This window comes from Camellia sinensis, chromosome 3 (genome assembly GCF_055761805.1).
Source record: "Camellia sinensis isolate YWXY chromosome 3, ASM5576180v1, whole genome shotgun sequence".
Lineage (NCBI taxonomy): Eukaryota > Viridiplantae > Streptophyta > Magnoliopsida > Ericales > Theaceae > Camellia > Camellia sinensis.
The window spans coordinates 40,259,690-40,264,333 of record NC_138963.1 but is presented as its reverse complement, the minus strand read 5'-3'; the positions used below and the strand labels follow the sequence as shown (position 1 = coordinate 40,264,333).

The following is a 4,644-nucleotide window of genomic DNA, read 5'->3' as shown; positions in this document are numbered from 1 at the left end:
TATAATTGTTGTACTCACTTCATTTTCAATAAAACAATCACTATTGTTTTCATAAATTTAAAATTTTCCTTGATATTGTATTCTAAATATTATTTTTGTTTAAAATTTTATTTATATACATATGGTTAAAAAAAAAAATTGAAAAATCCAAGAGGGGCACGTGACTCCCCTAATCCCCATGTGGCTCTGCCACTGTTTACCTACCAAGTACAACTTCTAAATTTTCTCACACTCGCTAACTTTGGCAACTCACATTTGGCTATTTCCTTGTTCTTCTCTTTTATCCACCTTGTAACTTTCATGACCCCAATCATTCAACCTTTCTCCTGCTAGACATCTTAACTTTTCTTTGTCAATTGCCCTTGACTTGTCACCACCATTTTGCTAAACCCCTAAACTCACTTACTTATATTTGTCTATAAAAATTGAATTTGGATCATCTATATTTTTAACAACAATGATAGAGGGCCCTAATATTTGTGGCTCAAATGGCTCGAATTTGCCAAAACGACGTCGTTTTGAGTACAAAACAACATCAAAATTGCCAAAACGACGTCGTTTTAGCAAATTTGAGCCATTTGAGCCACAGAAATTAGGGCCCTCAAACATTTTCCTATTTTTAAAGAGTACCGCTTTATAGCTCAAAATTTCAACGGCTCGAATGGCCCGATTTTTTTGTACACCTCCAATTTCTTTGTACACTCACATCTCGTATAATGCTCAGCTCAGCCACACATTTCATTTGGAGGAAAAAAAAAGAAAGAAAGAACAGAGTGTAGAGAGAAAGGAGACGAAGACGACGACGACGTAGAGAGAGGAGCCGTCCTGTGTGTCGCCAACCAGGCTGCGTCCTCTGCCGATGCTGCTGTGTGTGCCATTGTTGCTGTGTATGGCCCAAGAGTGCTGCCGGTGCTGCTGCTGGTGGCTGTGATTGCAACTATTGGATTGATTTTCAGATTGGGTGATTGAAATTTGGTTTCAGATTGGGTGTTTTGGAAAATTTATATACTTCATGTGATTGAAATTTGGTTGCAGATTGGGTGTTTTGGAAAATTATATACTAATTTCATGCAATTGAAATTTGGTTTTAGATTAGGTGTTTTGGAAAATTTATATACTAATTTCGTGTTCTGAAATTCATGTTTTGTTGCAATCAACAAGATGAACTAATTTCAATCTTCATGTTTGAAATTTCCATAATATCAATCAGAGAAGACAAACTAATTTCAAAGAACAGAAAATGCTGAACTTGTTCAACTGTTGTCTAGAAAATTAGACTTATTGTTCATCTGTTGTTCAAAAAATTAAACTTGTTGTTCATCTGTTGTTCAGAAAATTGAACTTCTTGTTCATCTGTTCAGAAAAATGTTGAAATAATTTCAGTGAACTTAAACTGGTTCAGAAAAATTTGGTTGTTCATCTGTGCAGGGATGAGAGGGATCCGGGCGTCGTCGTTACCGTATGAGTAGAGAGGGACCTGGATCAGCGGAATGGTTTGGTTTGGAGTCAGAGGAGAGGAGAGAGAATATAATTCAGATTTCGGGCCATCCGAGCAGCTGGATTTCGAGCTACAAAGCATTATGCATTTTTAAATTAAGTAATGTTAGAATTATCATATTTTGATATTATATTATGGGACAATGTCTCGTAACTCAAATTTTGTGACTCAAAAGTGGTTCAAATGGCCAAAACAACATCGTTTTGGCCATTTTTATGTTGTTCTGTACTCAAAACGACGTCGTTTTGGCCATTTGAGCCACTTTTGAGCCACAAAATTTGAGCTACGTAGCATAACCATATATAATGTGACATCTTACATAATACTAATTACATCATTTGACAAGGTCCACATAACACATATGAATAGTGTTATCTAAAGCACAATATCAAATATGGCCAGCATAAATTATTAAAATTAATTGTTAATTATTTATTTAAAACCATGCATATCACAATAGATATAAATAATGTTATTTAAAGCACGATACCAAATATGGTCAACATAAATTATATAATGTGCCAATGCTGAATTGGAAAATAATAATAATAATAATAAATAATTGAGTGAATCCCAAAACAATATTAACACATAAAAAGTTAAACAAATTTTTTTGGGTAAGTAAAAAGTTAAACAAATGTCTTTAGAAATAAGGTTTAAAAAAAATTATGAGAATAGAAAAATTAAATTTGAAAAATTACTTGGTTTTTACTGTTTCAATTCTGTTTCTTTAACTGGATTTAGAGTCACAAATATGTTTATATTTGGTGATGTGGCATGTTTGGCCGTTGCTATTCTACTTGTCAAATTTGAGAACAGATATAGCATATGCTATCTTTGACAAATAAAATAGCAGGTCATTAAAGACCCACTTTTATTAAATTATAGCTTTAGTAAGTATTTTGAAAGCTCCATTGAAGATGCTTTAAGTAAATAATTATTTTTCCTTTAACTAACAAAAGTGTTGTCTAGCATATGAACGTTACACTACGTTTATTGGGTAGTAAGCATCTAGTTACACGATATTTCGGAAGTACGCAATAATTAACTCTAAAGGACCAATCAAATTTTAATTATATTTTTTATTTATTTTTGTTTTTCATGTCTTCCAAAATAAAATAATAAAAAGTTTGAAAATACTCGACTCTTTATTTATTTTCATATTTTTTTTGCAAAAATAGTTTTCGAAAATTGAAAAATAACTTTTGGGTGTTTTCAGGAAAAAAAAAAAAAAAATTCCAAGAACATATTTCAGAAATAGGTCATCATACAAGTTTTTGTGTTTCTAAAAAATTGAAAACAAAAAAATAAAAATAAAAATACAACAAAACAGACTCATGGTTTGTTTCTAAGGGATGTTTGGCAAGTTAGAATTTTAGTCAAAAATTCAAAAAATCACTAAAAAACTAAAAATTCATATTAAAAGAAAAAAGCAAATATTCATTCTCTTCTCTTTACTTTTTTAGACTTATTTTCATAAAATCATTCCAAAACACTTTAATTTTTGTACCTCATATTTAACTAAAAAGTCACTAAAAAATCAAACTAACCCTATTTATTTATTTGTTTGTTTGTTTTTTAGTTTGAACTTTCCCATCTACCAAATTACATTAAAAACAATAAACCATGTGAATCTTATGCTATGGACCCTCAACATCCACAACCTGAGGTTACCCGGTACAAGGAACCACTCATTGATTAAATTTGTCGATGACAACTTCAATTTGCATATTTTACCAAAATTATGAGAATAAATAATTAAAGTCATGATTGAATTTTGAATTGTGAAAAAAAATTATAAAAAATGAATAAATAAAATGAAAGAATCTAAATTTTTCTCTTTTTTTCTTGAATAAGGAAGATGAAAAGAAAGTTATTATATTTTTTTTAAGGGAGTTGTTAAGATGTGCACCTCAATAAGATGTGCACATCATATACACATTTATTTTAAGCCATTAGATTTTTACAAATTAATCTCAGTCACTGAATAATTTGATTAGGAATCGTGAGAACCTCTTCAACCGGTTACCCTTTTTTCAAATTTCTTCAGTTTTTTTCCCAAAGCCCCTCTGTTTTTGAGATAGCACATAGACACTCTTCTTTGCCCTCGAAGACCATCCCTGCGAACACGACCTACCCTCGACTTCGCCTAAAGGTATGTCTCTCTCTCTCTCTCTCTCTCTCTCTCTCTCTCTCTGCCACTTTTTTCTCTCCCCCTTTCTCCATATCCATTCTATGAAACCCTAGACCACAATCCCTTTCTTTGAAACTGCCCCTTTCACGTTTGTGAACTCACTGGGTTGGTTTATAAAAATAGGAAAATATTAGGTTTAGGTTTTTTTATGTTTGTTTGCTTTGGTAGTTGTTTTGATTCCATTCTTCGAAATCCCCTTTTGTTAACCCCTATTTCCTGTATCGATTCTTGCTTCCCATTCTTCAAAATGTCGTTTTCACGTTTGTGAACTCACTTGGAGTGGTTGGATTCTAAATTTAGGAAAAGATGATATTAATAGCTTTTGTTTGTAATGTTTGTTTGATTAGGTAGTTGTTTTGACTCCATATATATAGATATATCTTGAAATTTTGGTTGAGTTTGTGAAATCTGATGTGTAATCAAACGGAATAAACTTCAATTTTATTCATTTCTGTCGAACATGTTCATGTGAAAAATGATGCTTTCTATGAAAATAGGATCAGAATGTGCAATGACAAATGAATTGGGCTAAGTTTATTGTATGCTTCTTTTGTTTTTTTATCAAAAGAGAATTGTCAAAACAAATTGTCATTGGAGTGCAAGCTAACCAATTGTCAAATCAAAGTTGGTCACAACCCATTGTGATATTTAGTTATTTAGTTATAACCCAACGTGGTGTTCATCACGATTCATTGTAGTGACTTTCTTTTTAATAAAAATGGTCTTTGGTCATATTTCAAAATCAATAATTTGAATTTACTTTTCTTAAAACTCAACGACTGAAAATTAAAATGTATGGTGACAACTATTTTTTACAATTATTTGAGTACTGACATAATGAACTCCCCTCCCTCCCCCCCGGCGCCGCTGGCGTTCTAGAACCTACATAGATTCTAGGATTTCATATGTGTATCTATTAATGTAAGCCCAACAACATTTGTAACTAATGGTA

At 31.7% G+C, this 4,644-nt stretch overlaps 1 long non-coding RNA gene across 1 annotated transcript; it reads left to right on the top strand.

The window, feature by feature from the left end:
• The first annotated feature begins 635 nt into the window (after positions 1-635).
• LOC114290438 (uncharacterized) lies at positions 636-1,839 on the top strand. Its single transcript, XR_003639005.2, has 2 exons — positions 636-921; positions 1,429-1,839. It is a non-coding gene; the product is annotated as an uncharacterized LOC114290438 (long non-coding RNA).
• The last annotated feature ends 2,805 nt before the right edge of the window (positions 1,840-4,644 follow it).